This window comes from Diceros bicornis, chromosome 1 (genome assembly GCF_020826845.1).
Source record: "Diceros bicornis minor isolate mBicDic1 chromosome 1, mDicBic1.mat.cur, whole genome shotgun sequence".
Taxonomy (NCBI): domain Eukaryota; kingdom Metazoa; phylum Chordata; class Mammalia; order Perissodactyla; family Rhinocerotidae; genus Diceros; species Diceros bicornis.
In genome coordinates, this window is record NC_080740.1 from 60394818 (window position 1) to 60416862 (window position 22045).

At 44.8% G+C, this 22045-nt stretch overlaps 1 long non-coding RNA gene across 3 annotated transcripts in view; it reads left to right on the forward strand.

The window, feature by feature from the left end:
- Positions 1-22045, forward strand: part of LOC131407022 (uncharacterized) — an 87376-nt gene that overhangs the window by 36658 nt on the left and 28673 nt on the right. For 2 of the 3 annotated variants that reach the window (XR_009220435.1, XR_009220436.1), the window contains one exon: positions 11060-11155. This is a non-coding gene — a long non-coding RNA (uncharacterized LOC131407022). Of the gene's footprint in view, positions 1-11059; positions 11156-15606; positions 15929-22045 lie in introns of all 3 variants that reach the window. The other variant, XR_009220437.1, reaches the window with a different exon arrangement.

The following is a 22045-nucleotide window of genomic DNA, read 5'->3' on the forward strand; positions in this document are numbered from 1 at the left end:
GAGCCGAAAACATCTCCTTCCATTTAGAAAAGACAAAGGCATTAAGTGTCCTGGGGACTTTAACAAATGCATCGTTGGTGGTTTTGATTGAGGTTTCATTTAGGGAAGGCAAGTGTAGAAATGAGGATGCCAAAGGTCCAGGCTGCCAGTGTTGTAAAGATGCCTGGAGTCAGGCATGCTTGAACTGTTGGCAGGGATGTAAATTAGTGCAGCCTTTTGGAGGGAAATTTGGCAACATCTTTCATAAAAAATGAGTATGACCTTTGATGCAGCAATTCCACGCCTTGGAAACTATCCTAGAGTCATGCTTGTCCATGTATACAAAGACCTAAGTTCAAAAATGCTCAGTGGGGCAAGAAGTAGTAAATCACCTATGTGTCTCTCAGCAGGGGATTGGCTCAGTAAATTATGGTTCATCCAAATGATGGAATACTGTGTGGCCTTTAAGGAAAAGAACAAAGTGAGTAATAGCAATAGCTGACACACATATGGTACTTACTCTACACTCTATTCCAAGTGCTTTACGTATTTTACAGTATTTACAATATTAACTCATTTAGTCTTCACAACAATCCTTTGGTTACTATTATTAGAATATTTTTATAGATGAGGGAAGAGGTAAGTAATTTGCCTAAGTTCACATAGGTGGTAAGTAGGGGAGCTGTGCAGCCTGCTGGCCCCAGGATCTGTAACCACCGCACAAACACCCGTGTGTACAGATATAGAAAGGTGCCCTTGACTTACTATTAAGTGAAAAATTCAAGGAGCAGAGAAATAGAGTGTGACCTTATTTATGTTAAAAAAAAAAATGTATGTGTATGTGTGCATGTGAATATATCACATATATTTGTGAAAGTAAACGTCTGGAAAAATACACAGCCGATCAGCACTTCCCTCCAAGGAGGGATGTGAGATGGGGCATGTAAAGAGGAGTTTTTTACTTTCAACTACATATAGTTTTATGTACACATGCTTTTGGAATTTTAGAAACACTAAGCTTGAGCACACTATCAAGATAACAATAATAAATAAATAAAAAATAATAAATTAGTTTCTATTTCTAAGTAGTCCCTTAGATAGGAGAGACTTCCTGTAATCATGGGCTCAGAGTAACCCTTGTGATTAACTCCAAAGTAAAAGAGGTGGAGCCAAGCCTAGTAGACAAGCCCTGAATAAATCAGATGAAGGTAGTCCAAGGATTTGTTCTTCTGATTGGCTGAAAAGCATCCTGAGATAATTACTCTTATTCTTGTTACCCTGGAAAGTCTTGCCTCGTCCTGGAGGCCTTGGCCCAGACACTGGAAGAGTAATGATGATTTTCTTGACACACAACCCCTCCACATTCCATCTCCACTCCCCCGCCCCCTGCATTTCATGTGTTCACTCAATGCATTGTTGCACCTCATGTAAATACTCCAGGTACTTGGGCCTGTGTTTAATCACTGTCCCTTCAGGGTCATCCCATAAAAATGGACTCACAATGCATTACATTTTTAGGTACTTTTACAATTTGCAAGTCGTATTCCCAGTTCATGATTTCGATTAACTGGGGATAGTGCCTCCTCACTGTAATGTACTTTGTATAACATCTCTTTTAGAGTTAAACCAAGCAGGGACTTAGGAGAGAGCCTGATGCCGAAGATGAGGGCTATCAAAATTTTAATCCCGATTTTTAAATCCCACAGTTTAAGTATTGATTTGTAAAATGTGACCTATCACAGACGATATAGAAAAATAACCATAACAGATCTACCTATTGTGTCAAGTCAGAGAGCATTGTGTTTTCTTATTTTAATTCTCCAAGCAAGTTTAGGGGATAATTTTTATCTCTATCATTTCCATAAGGAAACTGAGGCTCAGAGAGGTTACATCAAGTTCTCAAAGTTATGCATGTGCAAAGTGGGAGGTAGATTTCTCACCCAGGTCTGTCTGTCTGTCTGCAAAATCCAAGTGCTGAGCATTCAACAGAGGAAATAATAGAGAAAGAAGTTTCACTCCAATACCACCTCCCTAATATACTGTGAGCAATTTAGGTTTATTTCCTTTGTTTTATCTATCTAAACGAAGCTAAATGAAAACAATAACAACTTGGTAATCAGAGGATATACCCTGTTTTCCTTTTTCACTAACATCATCATAACTATCTTCCTTGTTGCTTCATGACGTCATTTTAAATGATTGCATACTTCTGACAACTCAATAGTAAAAAAAGACTAAGAACCCGATTAAAAAATGGGTTCGGGGCCGGCCCGGTGGCGCAAGCGGTTAAGTGCGCGCGCTCCGCTGCGGCGGCCCAGGGTTCGCTGGTTCGGATCCCGGGCGCGCACCGACGCACTGCTTGGTAAGCCATGCTGTGGCGGCGTCCCATATAAAGTGGAGGAAGATAGGCACAGATGTTAGCCCAGGGCCGTCTTCCTCAGCAAAAAAAAAAAGAGGAGAATTGGCGGATGTTAGCTCAGGGCTGATCTCCTCACAAAAAAAAAAAAAAAAAAAAAAATGGGCTAAGGCTTGAGTTGACATTTCTCCAATGAGGACAGAGAGGCCACCAGATATATGAAAAAATGGTCAATGTCACTATCATCAGGGAAATGCAAATCAAGCTACAATGAGATATCACTTCACATCTGTCAGGATGGCTGTTAGCCAAAAAAAAAAAAAACCCCACAAAAGACGAGTATTGGTGAGGATGTGGAGAAATTGGAACCCGTGCACACCTTTGGTGGGAAGGCAAAATAGTGCAGCCACTATGGAAAACAGTATGGAGGTTCCCCAAAAAACTAAGAATAGAACTATCATATGATCCAGCAATCCCACTTCTGGGTATTTGCCCAAAAGAATTGAAATCAGGATCTTGAAGAGATAGTAGCACTCCTGTGTTCATTGTAGCACAATTCACAACAGCCGAGATGTGGAGACAATATAAAATGTCCATCAGAGGATGAGTGGATAAAGAAACTGTGGTGTATACATACAATGGAATACTATTCGGCCTTAAAAAAGAAGGAAATTCTGCAATATGTGACAACATGGATGAACTCTGAGGACCTCGTGCTAAATGAAATAAGCCAATCACAGAAAGACAAATACTGCATGATTCCACTTACATGAGGTACCTAAAATAGTCAAATTTGTAGAATCAAAGAGTGAAATTGTGCTTGCCAGGGGCTGGGGGAGGGGAAAATGGGGAGTTCCTAAATCAGTGGGCATAAAGTTTCAGTCAAGCAAGATGAAGAAGCTCTAGAGATCTGCTGTACAACATTGTACCTATAGTCAACAATAATGTATTACATACTTTAACATTTGTTAAGAGGGTAGATCTCATGTTAAGTTCTTACCAGTAAGATTCTTATGAACCCTTTTTGTTGTTGTTGTCATGAGGAAGATCAGCCCTGAGCTAACATCCATGCGAATCCTCTTCTTTTTGCTGAGGAAGACTGGCCCTGAGCTAACATCCGTGCCCATCTTCCTCCACTTTCTATGTGGGATGCCACCGCAGCATGGCCTGACAAGTGGTGTGTCAGTGCGTGCTCAGGATCCGAACTTGGGCCGCCAGCAGCAGAGTGCGCACACTTAACCGCTATGCCACATGGCTGGCCCCTATCACAGTAAGGTTTTTAAAAAAATGATTGCACACTATTCCAGGAGAGTGATGTCCTTAGGAGAGATTCCTAGACATGGAATTGGTAGATCCAAGAATATAAATGTTTTTATGGTTTTTGAGACACGTTGCTAAGTTGCTTTTCAAAAGGGCTTTATTAATTTGCACTTTGACCAACAATTTTGAGTGTCATTTTCATCACATTCTTGCAGGCATTTGTTATTGTTAAAAAATTAAAATACACAAACAAAAAGTCTAACTCGTTTGCTAATACATACCAAACTGTTCACAATGGTTAGTTTGGAGAGTGGGATGGGGCTGGTGGTGATGGGAGAGGGACAGTGAAGGGGGATGTCCATTTTCCACTTTACCTAATGTGGTACTATTAAAAAATATTTTATTATAGGCATACATTACTTTTATAATATATACATTTCAAAACTTTTTATTTTGAAATAATTTGTCTTGCAGAAAAGTTGCAAAAATAATACAAAAAATTCCCCGTAAACCCTTTGCAATGTGTTTTTTTTGTTTGTTTGTTTTGGTGAGGAAGATGGGCACTGAGCTAACATCCGTGCCCATATTCCTCTACTTTATATGTGGGACGCCACCATAGCGTGGCTTGACGAGCAGTGTGTAGATCTACGCCTGGGATCCCAACCCACGAACTCTGGCCGCCAAAGCGTAGCGTGCTAACTTTTAATCACTACACCACTGGGCCGGCCCCCTGCAATATGTGTTTTAAAAAGATGAAGTAATTAATAATGTCCCCCACATGTCAGTCCTTTCGTTAGCAAGAGACTGTGAGTGAGAGTCAGGGTTTCTTAACGGGTAGGCTTGGGGTTCAGCAGCAACTTGGGTTAATGCTCATTAAAATGCAGACTCTTAGGCCTGAGCAGTCTATGAAATCAGAAAGTTTGGGAGTGAGCCCGAAAATCCTGCATTTAAACAGCCTCTCCCCCTAGGTGGCTCTGAGGCCCCTCGAGGGCTGAGGACCACTGTTGAAAGTTTCCTCCTTTTTATTTTATTTCCTCCAGCAATATTATGGCTTCCTTACTTGGAAAGCCCTCCAATTGCAAGGGTTGGGAAAAGTGAGTGAAATCTGAGCATCTTTGTTGCAACTTTTCACACTTTGTGCTGCTACTGCTCTGCTGCAGCCAAGCTGTCTATAATTTGTTTTCTCAAAAGCCTGCTCTCTCCCTCACACTAGAAAAGACCACTCCAAGGGAGCTAGGTCCAGAATGTCGGTGTGGATGGTCGTGGTCCTTGTCCCCTTGTCACTTCTATCCTGGGTGTTCCAGGGAGTGGCATCCGCAGGCCTCCCTGTTTCCTGGCTCCCTTGGAGGAGCAGTCAGGAGGCCCTGAAGTGGGGCGGCATCCCACCCAGATCCTGGCTCCAGGTCCTCCTGCTGTTTCTTTTGTTTAATGCTGATGCTTTTCTATGGACAGTTTGTTTCCCTTGGACACTGTGGGCATGACCTTTCCAGGTGTATGTTACGCACTGGCCATTTGCCAGGTCATCTCCAGGGTTCTGCTGCGGAGCAGGCCCCCACTGCCCCACCATCTCCAGCCTCCGCCTCAGCAGTCCATCTTCCTGTCTGCCCCTGGCGGTGTTCTTTCCAAAATGGAGATCTGACCACATCACCTAATAACTTAGTGACTTAACGACTATGAAAAAGGAGTGGGAAAAAGGAAAGAAAATGTGGCCAGAAGGACAGCCAAGAGCCAAACTGTGGAGAAGTTTGAATTTAAGATGAAGGTTTGTTGTTGTTGTTTTCAAATGTTGTTTAGTCCTAAATTTATTGTTTTCTGTATTAAAAAAAGTAGTACGACATACCAAGTGTTATTAGACTGTATTACCTTTGAAATGGAAAAAAAAAAGTTTAAAAAATGTGATAATGGTTAATATATAGACAATCTGGAAAATTAAAAAGTAGTAGAGGGAAGAAAGTTGCCAGCAGTTCCACTGGCCAAATCCAGCTTCTGTCTGCATCTGGCCGTGGTATAGAGTGGAGGAGGGGGCCACAGGTCCCGAATGGGGCAAATCTGAGTTCAGGTCCCTTCTTTCCCCCTTGTTAGCTGTGGCCAACCATCAGGCAGCTTAATTATCCTTTTAGAGCTTCAGTTTTCTCGTTGGTAAAGTGAGGATAAATAGTTCCTAACTCGTGGGCTTGCCATGAAGATGAAATGGGACAAGAAGTTAGGGGGATGCTTAGTAAGTGTTGGCTCTGTTTCATCTTGTTCTTTTCCTTTCAGTCCTTTCACTGTAAGTTGTGTTTTTCTTTTCACACAGTTGTGATCACACCATCTATGTAATTTTATTTCCTGCTTCTTTCGCTTAACATGGTAGCCCAAGCATTTTCCATGCTATTTTCAACTCCTCATAAACATAAATTTTAATAGTTGCATAATATCCAGTTATGGATATATCAGATACATCATAGTTTAGTTAACTGTTTCTTTATTGTTAGCAATAGGCATTATTGCAGGTTCCATTGTTCCAGATAACCCTATGCATGAAGACCTTTATGTGTAAAATGTCACTGTCCTTCTCCCAGTCACTGCCAGTTATAGCCATTTTCTTGGGGAAATTCTTAGAAGGGAGATTATAAAGTCCAAGGGCGTGAGCATTTATCAAGGGTTGTGACCTATCCTGCCAAACTGGTTCCTGTAAAGTTGGCCTCCACTTATATTTTCAAGGCGATGGACGAGAATTTCAGGCTGAGGGACCTGGACTTTATCGTGCAGTGCAGCTGTTGGGGAGTCAGACAGGGTTGGAGGGACACAATCAGATCTGGGGTTTTAATGGATTCATCTGGCAGCCACTGGGAAGGTGGATGGGGGCAGGGTCAGTGTTAGGGGGCACTGTGATGGGGCTGTGCACCAGGGCAGTGGTGCCATCACTGTGCATGTACCTGGCCCTCTCCCCACGGCAACTAGGGGTCCCATCCATTGGAGAACCTGTGGTCGCAGTCTCACAATCCCGTTTTCTTCATTTTTTTTTTTTTTTTTTGGTGAGGAAGATTAGCCCTGAGCTAACATCTGTTGCCAATCCTCCTCTTTTTGCTGAGGAAGATTGGCCCTGGGCTAACACCTGTGCCCATCTTCCTCTATTTTATATGTGGGACGCCGCCACAGCGTGGCTTGATGAGCAGTGTATAGGTCCACGCCTGGGATCCGAACCTGTGAACCCCGGGCCACTGAAGCAGAGCATGTGACGTTAACCACTATGCCACCGGGCCGGCCCCAACAATCCAGTTTTCTTGGTGAGTTGCTCCACGTATGTAAATTTATGCCTTTTCAGTCTAGCATAAGTAACTTCACATAGTTTCTGTCCTCCATGATCGAAATGACAAGGACTCTTCATCTATAAGGATCAGAGTATAAGATAGGGAATTGGTCTCTGAGCCCTGGTGTCACTGCGTAGATTGGGATCGCAACCCTACCACTTACTATCTGTGATCCTGGGCCTCAGTTTCCCAATCTAGGAAATGGTGTCTACCTCATAGGATTAAATTAGACAAGGTATTGTATATACAGCTGAGAAAGTGCCGAGTGTTTGGTATTATTTTATCTGTCTCCCTCTGCTTAAATTAAAGCCTCTGGTTGAAAGAAACCAATTCAACTTGTAGATTCACCACTTTCCTCATCTCTAAAACCCAGCCAGGGCATCAGGATTAGGGGGCACTACCAGGAAGCCCACCTTCCCAAAGTAGGTGCCCACCTGAAACACTGGGGATGGAAGGGGAGGAAGCTGGGGAGGCTGCAGTGACAGGTGACCAACCATCCTGGGATGTGGTACCTTCAGTGCTAAAACCGGGACAGTCCCTGGCAACCTGGGTTGGTTGGTCACCCTAGCGTGATGGTAGTGGGTGACAGGATCTGTAAACTTGTCCAAGGGAGAGAGCACCAGAATCTGGAGTAATCGAGAAGGGTTCGCTTTTCCTTTAATTGTTGTTCGGCAAACCCACTTGGAAATTCATTTCACCTGGAACTTCAGGGAAGAAATGAGACCCACCTGGGGTGGGGTGGGGGTGGGGCAGGGGAGATAATTAAGTGCCTCTCAGGAAGCAGGGGCAGGGCACTTCAGTATCTTCCAGATTCCTAGGGTGTGTGTGAAGTGAAGGCTGCTTGGAGCCGGATCTTTCCAGTCCTGGCCAGTTTTCTGCTCTCAAGAAGCCTTATTTCCAGGCAGGCAGAGGAGTCAGTAGCCCTCAGTGGACGAGGGTTGGTTCCTGCTCCGCCCCAGGTACCTTCCTGATCCTCTGGGTCTCCGTATGTGCAGTACCCCCAAGACAGAGGCCGAGGGAGGGGAAAGTGACCACACATAGTCTGCAGGCCAGTAGAGGGGGTGGTCAGTAGTCGGTACATCCTCTTCCAGCCCTTTCAAAGCATTTTAAATCGGATTAGCTTTTCAACAAACACTTGAAGGTTTGCTCTCCTCTGAGAGGCTCAAAGGGCTGGGGAAGAGCCTTCATCTGTTTACTCTTCCTTTATGTGGAAACCTACTTGGGCGGTTTCTACAACCAGCTTCCCCTCCTCCCTCCTCCCCGCTCTCCCCAGCTTTCAAGCGGCCAGAATTCACCAACCACCAGGGCCCTGGCCCACCGTGGCTTTCCGGGCCTCTTGCCCTCCGGGATCACAGCTTTGAGCTGTAGGGCTCAGGCCCCTCCCTCTGACCTGTAAGTTTGCCGGGAGTAGAGAAGTGAGCTGCGGGTGGCTGGTCCTGGGGACTGCATCTCCCTCTCGCAGGGCAGCCGACAGAAGTCATGTCTTTCCTCCTATGGGTGGAGAAAGCCAGGAAGATGGAGGCAAAGCCGAGCTTGGTTTTGGAGAGCAGAGAGCTGGCTCTTGGCCCCACCAGGGCTCTTCTTTCTCCTTCTTTTTAATTAAGCCCCTGCTAAGGGTCAGGCAGTGTGTGTGATGGGTGGGAAGAGTGCAGACATGCGAACAGATGTGTGCATGGACGTATCTACAGAGAAAACAGACTGGAGGTGAGGTGTTGTGGAGGTGTAGAAGGGAGGGAGGGCTGATGGTCAAGACACACTTCTAGATTTTATTTATATAGTATTGTATTACAGTCATACACCTCATAACAATGTTTCCGTCAACAACGACTGCAAACCTGACGGTGGTCCTATAGCAGATGAGTACCATAGAGCCTAGGTGTGTAGTAGGCTATACCATCTAAGTTTGTGTAAGTACACTCTCTGATGTTCACATGACGAAATTGCCTAACGATGCATTTCTCAGAACGTGTCCATGTTGTTAATTGATGCATAACTGTACATAATTAACAAATTAAAAGTGCTTATTAGTCAAACCAGAGAAGTATCCTTTGTGATATCACCACTAGCTGAAGTACAGGGTCAAGCCTTGGAAGATTCAGGAATGACTTCCCAGCGGGGGTAGCAGGTAAACTGAGACCAAGAGACCAGGGGTAGCTAGATGTGTTCACTCAACAAATATTGGTTGAGGGTCTGCTGTGTGTCAGATACTGTTCTAGAAGCTAGGGAGCTAGAGGAGAGCAAAACACAGAGACCCTGCCCTCATGGAGCTTACAGTCCAGTGGAGGGAGACAGACGAACGAAAAGATCCTATGATGTCAAGTGGTGTTAAAGAAAAATGATTCTGACACTTGTTAAAATGGTGAGGAAGATTTTATCCAAGACTATTGCAGTTGGGAAAAGAGATTGAGCTCAACCCTGAATATAGTAAAGACAGCTGGGATTTATAACCAACAAACAGAGTGAGGGGGGCAGTGGGTGGAGGAGACATCAAGGGTAGGGGGATTCTTTGCTGAAGGCAGGCCAAGGTCTAGGCCTAGTTGAGAAGAGGGCTCAGAGGAGCCTGACTTAAGTTTGGTCAAGGAGAGAGTCTTTGGTGGTGGTGAAAGGTGCTGTGAATTAAAATAAAGCAGGTGTGGGACAGAGCAGCTAGAGAGTGATGGGGTGCTTTTCAGTAGACACTGTTAGCAAGGCCTCTCGAGGGAGGTAATTTTCGGGCAGAAATCTAGATCATGTGAGGGAGGGAGACTTTCAAACACCCCAGGAGAAGGTCTTCTAGGTAGAGGAAACAGCAGGTGCAAAGGCCCTGTGGGGTGTTTGAGCAACAGCAAGGAGGAGGTCGTTTGTAGGGGAAGAGTGGTAGGAAATAAGGTCAGAGGAGGACGTGGGTGAGGGGAGATCATACAAAACCTTGTAGGATGTGATAAGAAAGAGTGAGAGGGCTGGAAGAAAGGATAATTTGGACCTAGGATAAGAGAACTTTGCTCATATGGAGGACTGCGAGGGGTTCTGTGTTGCCCTGGCATAAAGAAGGAACATGTGCCAAGGAGCATGCCTGGGGGGCTAAGAAGGTGGAGGTGGAGGTGGCTGGGGGCAGAGGAGAGGGAGCTTAAGAGCCAAAGGGGCAGTGGCAGATCATGCAGGTCGTTTTCCGTCTTTTCATTCAGGGTTTCTCAATCATTTTAATGTGAGCTTCAGTTCTTAGCTAAAAATGAAGCAATAAAGGGAGGAACGCCTCTTCATTTAACTGGAAGGAGAACTACAGAAGATGGGAAAGGAGGGTTGGTGGAAATAAAGTTGGAGCTGGTCTGGCTTGGCCAGCTGCCCTTCCTATAAATACGGCCCTCCCAGTCCTGGAAAGGCATCAGTGACAACTGTTGCGAGCTACTGGGGAACATCCTTCCTGTTAGATGTCCAGGAGTTGGCTGCGTGTGTACATCCGTGCGCAAAGTGCCTGAAAGCGGGATGAGAGCGCAGAACGAGAAGTTCGGGATTCTGAGCCCACTCCTTTCACCCTCGGGGGCTGCGCCACTTCCTCCGGGGGCCCAAGCATCCCTCTGGCATGTCTTCAGCTAAGAAATCTGCAAAAGTCATTGGCCAGGCTTAGAACTAATCCTTTGTGCCAAAGGGTTGGGTGGTGTGGAGTGGAGGGAGCTGCTTGCCAGAACCAGGCTGTTCTTCACTGGTGGTGAACCCTGCTGCCTGCCGGCCGCATAGCACCAGGATTTTTTGGGGGGACGGGGAAATGGGATTGAGAGGCCAGTGTAATTTGGCAACATGTGAGTTAAAAAGCAGATGAAAACCCACAGAGTAACCAGACATTCTTCTCTTTGCATGCAAGATCCTGCTGAATGTTGGAAGAGGAAGGAATATTTTTCTTGCTTTTTAGACATTACATCCTGTGAGGGGAAGATTTGGAACAGATGGGGGCCAGGGGGGCCTCACGGTATTCGCTTATTTCCCCCTTCCCCCTCCCCCAACCAGAAATGTTTCTTTTTTTTTTTTTTTTTTTCACCTAGTGAAGTTAAGTTAAAAAAAAGTCCTGTAGAGTAGGAAAGTAAGGTATCAGGGGTCAAGGAGAAAAATCCACAAAGTTCCAGAAAGAACCCTCTTTTCATTGCAAAGACTTCTGCTAAGTCCAAAGATAGATAATTAACTCAAAATTTCATTTTAGGTTCAATAGCTGCTCCAGTGACATCTGTGTTAATGAGGGGGGAAAGAAAAAGGACCCTCTAACAGATGGAGAGAGAGGCTCTCTGATTAGTGAAAGGTAAGAGGTGTTTCTGAAATCCTGGGTGCACAATGTGGGAAAAACAACATTGGTAACGCCTTGTGGGAGCAACTGAAATGTTTGCACGATTTTTACCCCCATTTCTGTTCTGTTGGATTGATTGCACTAGAGACGACCACAGGAGTGGTGATGTAAAGTGGGCCGTGACACATTTGATTGGATGCAGTGGGCTGCCTGGTAGAGCAATGGTATTGGCACAACTGGACGGCTGGTATGATGGTAGCCCCCAAACCACAGGTGGTCCTTTTTGCTGACTAATGTCCAGAGCACGATTCTCCTTCCCCTGAACCGGGAAGGGGGCTCTGCCTGTGGAGTCGGATGGCAGTAATTAACCAGGGTGGCCAGCCAAACTGCCTGCTGCTGTTTTATCTGTTCCCCGAAGGGAACCCGGGTTGATTGCCTGTGAAAAGGAAAGGGCAGGAGGAACAGAGCAGCCTCAGTGTTTTCCTTCTAACTGTCTGTCATTTCTGGTGCTAGTTGGAGCCTTTGTTGGGGTTGTGTCTTCTTTCTTGGGAGGAGATTGTTAGCTCCCAGGTCTGGCTGAAGAGACAGATGGCCAGGATCGCTGGTCTGTTTCGGTCCCACTGCCTGGCTGTGGCACACTGTTTCTGTAGGGTGTCGGTCCCACTGCCTGGCTGTGGCACACTGTTTCTGTAGGGTGTTCTGGAGAGTCGGTTTACTGAGGCAAAAGCTGACTTGCAAAGAGAAGAGAAACGTGCTTCTGGCTGTATGCTCAGGTTCCAGCTGAGATGGAGAGCTATGTCGGGGGAACTAAATCAGACTTCTCATCCCGTGAGATAACATGCATGCTTTTGAGAGAAAGACAGTTTAAAAATCACTTGAGAGGAGAGAAATATGGCCGATGTGCCTAGCTAGGATGGGATCTCCCATCTTGATTCTTCACTCTTAACTTCCAGAACTAGAGATAACTAGATACAGTGTGATGGGAGTGCTAGCTTCTCCCTCCCTCTGTGTTAAAATCCCCACAGGCATTATCTGGCCATTGGACAGGATGCTGTAAGAGCAGCAAACATTGCTTGAGTACCGTTAACTACTGGGCACTGCGTTAGGACTTCAGGGACACGTTAATGAATAAAATACAGGTCCTGCTCCCACATGAACCCCAATACAAATATCAGAGCATTTAATGCGTAGTGGAATCACCAGGGTCAGACAAGCATACACACAATAGACCAAAGTAGTTCATTCTGCAAATATTAATTGAGCGCCCACTATTTGTGAGACCCTGCGGACGCAGTGGAGAACAGAATAGAAACAGTCCCCACCTTCTTGGAACTATAGTCTGGTGAGGTAGATGGACTAGTAAAAGGCTCCTGAGCTCCACGCTGTGAGAAGTGCTGTGGCAGAGGACATAGGGTGCTGTGGGCCCCTCATGCAGACTTGGGGAATTGGGAACACCTTCCTGGAGAAGTGATGTTTAAGTTCATCCATGAATAAGAAGAGCTAACTTTTGAGTGTTTACTTAGTCGGCCCAGTATGGTCCTTTGGTCCTGGCGTTGCTTTTATTTCTACCCTTTGACTCTGAAAGGTGCTCGGTTGGGATGGTGAGTTACATGGCACCCTACTATGTGCTGAGCACTGCTCCAAGAGCTCCATCATTAGAATCGTGCTGACTCATAGTAAGTGCTCAAAACTGAGCTATTTGCTAATCACGTGACTTATCTCATTTAATCCTGTAATAACCCGGAGGTGGATAGTATTTTATTAGTTAGGAATGCTTTTGGCAGCAAGTAAGAGAAATCCCACCTAACAGTAGCCTTAATCAGAATGGCATTTATTGTTGACTAAACAAGAAATCTGGGGTTGGAGGACCCAGGGTTGGCAGTGGCTCACCAGTGACATCAAGGACTCAGATTCTTTCTTTCTGCTCTACCGTCAGGGCCAGTTACATAATTTGTGGGGCCCAATGCAAAGTGGAAATGTGGGCCCCCTTGTTCAAAAAGCAGGAAAAAAGTGCCATTTGAGGTAATAAAATGTAAAGCTTTTTACTTTCTTTTGACTTGTCATGGTGTTTTTTTAATTTGCTATTTAATGTTCTAAGTAAAGAAAAATTAAAATGTTAAATTATTAGCATGAATTTTACCATTTATCTTTATATTTGCAAGGCTGGTTTTAAATGCAAACATAAGAGTATTATACTTGTGTGCAAAATTACCAAAATTACACAATTATATTCAAGTGAGAGAATATTCAAATTATGTTCTTAACAAACTATTTTTCTTCTAAAATGCTCAAATTTATCTGTTAAAAGTAAAAGGCAAAATACAATTTATAATTAATATTAAAATTTGAGGGCTGGCCCTGTGGCTTAGCGGTTAAGTGTGCGCGCTCCGCTACTGGCGGCCCGGGTTTGGATCCCGGGCGCGCACCGACGCACCACTTCTCCGGCCATGCTGAGGCCGTGTCCCACATACAGCAACTAGAAGGATGTGCAACTATGACATACAACTATCTACTGGAGCTTTGGGGAAAAAAAAGGAGGAAGATTGGCAATAGATGTTAGCTCAGAGCCAGTCTTCCTCAGCAAAAAGAGGAGGATTAGCACGGATGTTAGTTCAGGGCTGATCTTCCTCACCAAAAAAAAAAAAAATTTGAATCGAAATTATTTAAAAGCTGAAAGTCATTTAGTATTTTAAAAATTAAATGTTTTATTTTTAAAAAATTTGATGTCTGCAGTTACAGTGCTCAATGTCCATTTCATTTATAAAATAAAGAATTATGTAAAGTAATTCATGAAGTATTACATAAAATATATATCCTATATATGTGAGAAATAAGTTGCACATATGACACATATATGCAAGATGATATTTTTCAGAATGTTCTTCAGCCATCATGTGCAATAATATAGCACTAATTTGTTGAACTATGAATAGGAACAGAAGGAAGAAAATGGATATTCTGCACTCCTGAGTTCCTATACTTCATTTTGCAAGAATGTGTGGCGTTGGTGCTGAGAGGAAGGATCTGACAGGCTCATTTGTCTTCTCTCTTACCTAAGTGTTCCTGCCACTCACCTTCCCCACACTCCACAGCAATGTTGGTGTCTGGTGGTGGCCAAAGCACAATTCACAAACCTCAGTTGAATGCAGTTATCTTTTGTTTTGCAGACCTAGGCCAAGAGATGTGAAGTATTTCTCTGGGGCCTGAATGGTGTTTGTCATCAAAGTGGATGTTGAGGGTTGTGAGTCGTGCTGTGTGACTCTCAGTGACAAAGGTGCCTATGTGTTCATTAGCTGTTAAATGTGCGTTTGTGATAGGTGGGACCCTCTGAAGCACGGGGCCCAGGGCAGGGGCCTCTCTTGCCTGGTTCTAAGGGTAGTTCTGTATTTTCCAGAAGCTCTCAACAGACTTCCTCTTACATTTCATTGGCCAGAATTAATCACTGTCAAAAAGAAGGTTGGTTTCTATAACTTATACCAATCATGATGTATTCCCTTGAATGAGCACATGGCCCCTGAACAAAATTGAGGTTCTGTTAGTGAGGAAGAAGGGAAATGGCTGGGTACTCAACCAATGATATCTCCTCAATTGTTACAGGCATGCATCGCTTAATGATGGGGATACATTCTGAGAAATGTGTCGTTAGGTGATTTCGTCGTTGTGCGAACATCATAGAGTGTGCTTACACAAACCTAGATGGTATAGCCTACTACACACCTAGGCTGTAGGGTACTAATCTTATGAGACCACTGTGAGGTATGTGGTCCCTTGTTGATCAAAACGTCATTATGCGGTGCATGACTATATTGCCATTTTTCTAAAGGGGAAGTTGAAGCTTAGAAAGGTTCAAGTCACACATCTAAGAAGTGGTGGAACTGTGGCTGGAAGCCAGGAAGCCTAACTGTAGACTCCACTTTCACCACTCTCCTTACTGCTTCCCATGGGTGATGAGTAGGAGTTAGCCACGTTGGGGAGTGAGGAAGTACAGAGGAGTGGAAAGAGGCAGAGGCAACAACATGTCCAGTAGCCTGGAGGGAGGCAAGAGATGGCATGGTCTAGCTGAGGATTGAAATATATTGAGAGAACCTTGGGTATATGGTGTGAGGGCGAGCTGGGATGGGGCTGGAGAGGGTATGCAGCTGGGGCTGCTGGGTGGAGACAGGAGGTGGCAAGACGGGAAACAGGCATAGGCTGGGAGGTTGTCGAAAGAGTCTAGTAGGGGAGAGGTAGTGGTAGCTGAAAGGGGGAGAGGCAGGGGATTGTATGCAATCAAGAGATATTTAGAAACAGAATTGATAGGATTTGGTGATATAAAAGTGAAGGAGAAGGAAGAATCAAGGATGACACCTGAGTTTATGGCTTGAAAATGGGTTAGTGGATGTGCCATTCAGATATAGAAAACAGGAGGTGGTGCCAGGTGACGGGGTGGGGAGAATGAATTCACTTTTTTTTTTCTTTTTTTTTAGTCTGATTTTGGACGTATTGAGTTCAAGGAGATGTAATGGATCTGTCCTGTAGACGTTAGAGTCTGAAACTCTGGATAGAAGTCTGGACTAGAGAAATGTGGGCTTCTTCAACATATAGAACCTCTGGGTACCGCTGTGGGGGAGCATGTAACATGTGAAAAGAGAGCCTAGGACAGAGCCTCAGAAACCCAGTGTACGAGGAGGAGGGGCCCACAGAGGAAACTGGGAAGGAGCTGCCTCAAATGGAAGAAGCCAGGAGAATTTGGTGTCCCTAAAGCCAAGGAAAGAGAGCTTTAAGAAGAAGGGAAAGATAAGACTTGCAGTGAGTACCAAGAAGGTAATTGATGACCGTAGCAGGAGCCTGTCATAGAGTGCTAGAGGTGACAGCCAGATAGCAGTAAGTTGACAGGACACTGGGAGGTGGGAAAGTAGAGGGAATGTGATAACTCGTTCAAGATATCTGGATGTGAAGGGAAGGGTAATGGTTTGTGAAGATCCAGGGAAGGTTTAAAAAAAAAAAAATGGGGAAGACTCGAGCATGTTTAATTGCTGGCAAGAAGTAGACCTCTGGTAGACCAGAGGTTGAAGATACAGAGAAGAGATGGGTAATGAATAGTGCAGAGACCTGAGAAGGCAGAAGAGGATGGGTTCCAGGGCTCAGATGGAGAGGGGCCTCTGTCTGAGGGAGGGATGTGGCTCCCATTGGAACAGGTGGGGAAGAGTAAAGAGGACACAGATGTGGGAGAGTGTGTGGGACTGAGAAGTTGAGCGTCCTGTCCGATGGTTTGTTTCCTCTGTAAAGTAACTGAAAGAGAGGAAGTGGTAGGTCCCGTGCAATATTTGGAATGTATTTGTACTAAAAATTATTCATTGTGTGTCTGAAATTCAAATTTTACTATATCTGGCAATCTTAACTAGGACTGGCAGATTATGTAGCTAGTCCTGCTGGGGAGACACAGGAAGATAGCAAGGTGGTGTCACAGGCCCTGAGGAGGTTTCCTCAGTGAAGTATCTGAGAGTGGGGTGGTGGTAGGAGCAGAGACTGGATTTGTTGTGGCTCTAACTTGTGAGGTTGTGGAATTGTCTCCGCGGGACCCAGCCTCCTGAATGTCAGTGTGGAGAAGGCAGATGGTGTGGGATGTCTCGATTAGATAATTTCCCGTCTCACTCGGGTGAAACCCAAAAGCCTCTCCTTGGTTTGTGAGGTCCTGCCTTCCCTCCGACCTCATCTCTCACCCTCTGCTGCCTGTGCTGTGCTCCCCGCAGCCTCTGGTCAGCTTGCTGGTCCTCCAACACTCCATGCTCGTTTAGGCCTTTGTTCTGGCGGCACCTTCTGCCTGCAATGCTCTTCCTCTAGGTAACTGCAAGGCTTGCAGCCCTTGATCCCTCTGATACCCTCAGAGGCTTTCCCTGACACTTTCTTACAGCAGCACCATCCCCTCCACCCTCTACCTTGCTCTATTTGCTTCTTGTCATTTCTCACCGCCTGACGTATTATATATGTTTATTCATTTTCTGTCTCTTCCCAGTAAAATGAAAGTGCCACGAGAATAAAGACTTTATTTTGCTGACTGATGTAACCCCTGCTCCTAGGCATGCAGAGGAAACTTAACTATTTATTGATCTGATAGATAGAATAATGATACAGGTAGGGTACCTTATGAATATCTTGGATCAAACTTTTCTAGGTGAATTTTTAAAACCGCAGTATATATTTCAATGATGCTCAACAATAAAGGGAGTGAACTACTGAAAAATGCCCCAACTCAAATGACTTTCAAATGCGTTATAAGTGAAAGAAGCCAGACTCAAAAGGCTGCATACTGAATAACTTCATGATATTCAGTTATAAGGCCATAAAGCAAATCAGTGGTTGCCAGGGGCTGGGAACTAGGGAAAGCTTAGCACAAAGGAATTTTGGGGGACTTTGGATATGTTCTATATCTTGATTGTGGTGGTGGTTACACAACTGCATGCGCTTACTGAAATTTGTAGAACTCTTTACTAAAAAGGGTGAATTTTACTGTATGTAAATTGTACCTCAATAAACTTTACTAAAAATTTGCATCCTCACCTAGATTTTGGTTGTAGTATTTGGACATTTCTTATGAATGTGAGCTAAGAATTTACTCTGCCTGGGTGGCAACGTAACCCCAGCCTGGTGTCATTCATGCATACCGCTGCCAATGAATTCCTGTGCCAAGAAACTAATTTGTTCTTAAAGTGGGAGAGGTTTGTTTAGGTGGAAATCTGTTGTTGATTTCCTTTCCAGCATCTCCCACTCCCTTCTAGGAAGAGAACACCTTTCCTGTGTAGTTAGATGGGGCTGACCTTTGCCCTGTGTCCCTAGGAGTGGGCAGGTGATCCTAGCCAGTTGAGTCCTTCCTGGCACTTTTCTGCCAGGACTTTTGGGGAAGGTGATTTGTTTTTGCTGGAATTGGTAGGACGTGAATGTGAGCCTGTTGGTGAATATCTTGCTCACTAAACGGAGAATGAAGGACAGATAGAGCCCTGATGTTTGAGTCCTTAGATCCAGCCATGCCTGAAGCTAGATATGCACTCTGGACTCCCCAGTGACATGAGCTAATTAATTCCATTTTTCTCCACTTAAGCCATGTCAACTTTGGTGGCTTCCACCAGTCACGGCTGAGCAAGTTCTGACTCATACGTTGAAAATGAGAAGTTCTTGATCTATGAGGTGATAGAATAGTAAAAGATCAGACAGTTAACTGAATTAATGACTTGTGAGAGGAAGTTCTCCTAATTTCTCTCAACCTTTTTATTATGGAAGCAAGAGCAGGGACAGAGGGTTGAGATGGGGATGAATGAGGGAGATTGAAGGGTGAGAGAATGGGCATGCCCCTGGCCAAATGGGGCCCCATTCCCTCCCTGCTGGGGGCCCCTGGCTGGCTGAGGAGGGCCTGGAGTCAGCAGGGATCCCCGGCCTGTGAGCAGGCTCTGGACTCCTGCCCTCGGTTCCTGAACCTAACTTTCCTTTTCATAAAACAGGAGTGCTGACTGCCTGCCTCCTCAGGGTTTGTGAGAGAGGCTCAAAGGAGGTGACAGTCTCTGAAACTCTCATGAAAACCACCGGTACTCTAAGGCTTCGTTTGCTTAAAGGTAAAAGGCTGGACTAGACAAGGACTGGAAAGACCCTCAGTGTCTGTTGGGCTTGGGCTGTGATCTGACCTTCTTCGGTAAAAAGAGGGCAAGAGGAAGCATATAAATAGGTGTCAGGGATATGGGTGTAGAAGGAGTTTTCTGTAGGGTGGGCTGGGCAAGGGGTCTGGGGTGGGTTTCTGGCTGGAGTTATTCAATACCTTTTACATATTGGAAAGAAGAAAAGACACTTTTTTTTCCTTTGTTCCTTTTAAAAAATTATATAGAGTTTTTCTGAATACAAAAGAATCACTTATCTTCTTAAGAATTTTGAAAATACAGAAAAGTAAACAAGAGGAAATAAAACCACCCATCATCATGCTACTTCCAGAGATAACACTGGTAATATTTTTGTGTATTTCCTTCCAGTATTTATTTCAGTGTGCCTATGTATATTTTATATATATGAGAGATGGCTTATAAATAAAATTTGATTGTCCTGTACATATAGCTTTAGAATCTGTTTTTTACTTAATATATAACATAAACATTTTCCTATATCTTCGCATTTTTTTCAGCCTGATTTTTAATTGTTCTATTCCACCATATAGACGTATCCCTTTTATTGGATAGAAGACTGTTTTCAATTTTTTAGGATTATTAAATAATATTGTGGTTAAATCCTTATAGATATGTTTTTGTGCACATCATTGAATAACTTTGTAGGACAAAGCTCTAGAAGTAGAATTATTAGGTCAAATGGAATGTCCACTTAAGAATTTTTGTCTTCATCTGGCCGAGTTGCCCCTGATAAGTCAGGCCAATTTGCCTTCTGCCAGTGGTGCACGAGGATGCAGAATTCTCTGAATCTGGCCCTTGCTGGGTATTTCTGGATTTTTAGGAACTTGCCATTGGAACATGGGAAAGCTATCTCGTTTTTATTTTAATATGCCCCTTTTCTGGTTACAGTAAGGCTGAACACTTTTTTCCCATAGACTTAATAGTTATTTGTGTGTTTCTGTGAATCCCTCTTTCCACCCTTTCTTCATTTTCCTGTTGGAGCGCTCGTATTTTTCTTACTGATTTATAAGGACTCTGTTTATAGTAAAAATATTAGCCCTTTGTGGGAACCAATACATTTTTGAGAGTGTGATGAAATGCTTTAATAACGGATCTTTTCTTGAGGTCAAGGCAGAAGGCTTGATTCTAGGGGACATAAGTCTGATGTAGCCCTCCTCCTTCCCCACACATCCATCCAGAAATATATCTTAGCATGTTAAAATGCGCGGTCGTTACTTTGTTTCACAGACAGTTATCTTTAGCTTGGAAAGGGATGACTGGCAAACCCCACAGGGCTGGCTGCAGGCAGACCTGGGGCTTGAACTGGGGGCCCCCCTGCCCCGTGTGTGTTCAGATGCGACACTCTGCATTGCCTGGGATGGCTGTGTCTCCTCTCCCAAGCTTCCACAACCTCCCTCCAGGCATTTGGTGCCTGGATGAGTGTTTTTATAGCAGCCACTCTACTAGAAAGCAAAATCTGTTTGAAAGCTGTGTTGCAGGTTTTTCTAGAACTTCCAGTTTTTCAGAATCCACCTGCTTCCCTGACCCCCAGCAATTATCATTTGAATTTCCTAGTCTGCAGCGTCCTTTGTACGGTGCAGTCACTGGGTCCAAAGGGACCTTCCACCAGGGGATTTGGTTCCTTGGGTGTGGGGCGGGCCAGGTGGAACCCTTCCGCTGACCTCGGGGCCAGTCTCCCCAGGAGACCTCCTTCTCCGCACTTGTGTCTGTGAAGTAGCAGCAGGTCAGTTAGGATGTGGGCTCTCTCCCTCTCTCAAAGGTTCTTTCATTGTATGTTCATACATTTTTCTCCTAAGGCTCTTTTTCCTGAAAGAATGAAGTTAGAGGCTTTGGTTGCTAAATTTAGCTCTTGCTGACGCACTGGCCGTCTCCCTAGCAGGCTCCTCGTGTCTCAGTGTTTCTCTTAGCCTCGCTTTTTTGCTGGTAGACGAACACCATCACATCCTACATAATATTTAGCTCTGAGGCGTTTCCAGATGGGAAATGCGTTTCTGTATTTTCATAGCCGTGTTCTCTGCGTGAATGGACTGTCGTGAAGCTGGGGGCTGGCAGCCGGCGGGGCAGGTAGGGGGGCTGGCAGCCGGCCTGTGAGAGGCAAAGATTGGCAGGCTGGTGGCGGGGAAACCAATGCAATCATTGTTAGAGGTTTGCTTGTGAGCAGGAGAGAGAGGTGGCTCTTGGAGGAGATCTGGGGATGGTATTTGACTGGGACATGAATGGAGAATTTTCAGGAAGGGGAGGCCCTCCTACTTGAAGCAAGCCTTAGTATTGTTAAAGAAAAATTATTCTGACACTTTTTAAAATGATAAGGAAGACTTTATTCAGGGCTATTGCAATATTACAGTGGAGGAGAGAGATGGGGCTCAGCCCTGAATACAAGGACAAGTGGGGATTTATCCCCAAGGAACAGGGTGAGGGGCTTGGTGGATGGAAAATTACTAAAAGGAGACATCAAGGGTAGGGGGAGTCTTGCTAAAGTGACCTAACAGGATTCTTGCTAAGACTGGCTATGCAGACCTGACAGGGAAGGTCAAGGTCAAGGCCTAGTCGAGAAGAGGGCTCAGGGCTCAGAGAAGCCTAACTCAAGTTTGGTCAGGGAGAGAGTCTTTGTTGGTCCCTCCTCTTGTTCAAGGACAGAAGAGACATTCTTCTTTCCTCTGAACCATATAAATTCATTTCTCGTTCAGTTGCCTTTTGTTCATTAAGGGCCAGCTGAGCCATCTGTTGGACTTGGTAGTAGACGATATTTGCTGGATGGTGTGAACGATCAGGCATTTAAATGAGAGGGATTCATGATCTGCTCTGGCGATGAGTCCTTTGAGGTTTTCATCAAGTCGTCTAGCCTCAGCTTTGCAGAGCTTCTTTAGATCTTGGTGGGGAAGGTCAACTACAACCAACCTGGAGTTCCAATAAAGAGCTGAGCAGTCAGGTTCCAGTTCCCGGTGAAGCCATGTCAGGAAGATGGGAGAAAAATTGGAAACTAGAAGAATTGAGAATTTGGTAAGGACGAGACAATGTGCATGATGGCAGGATCCAGTTCAATTCACAGGTAGGTAACGAATTAAAAAGTAAAAAATAATTTACAAAGAGGTGAAAAATAGCTCAACAACAATGAACAGGACCAGAATTTGATAACTCACAAAAGTGTGCTACAGTTTTCTACTGAAGCATAAAATTTCTCTCTAGAATGTCCAGCACTGGTCTTTGGGTGGGTGTGTTGAACTGTCAGCATGGAAGCTGGCCTGGTATCAGGCAGGCT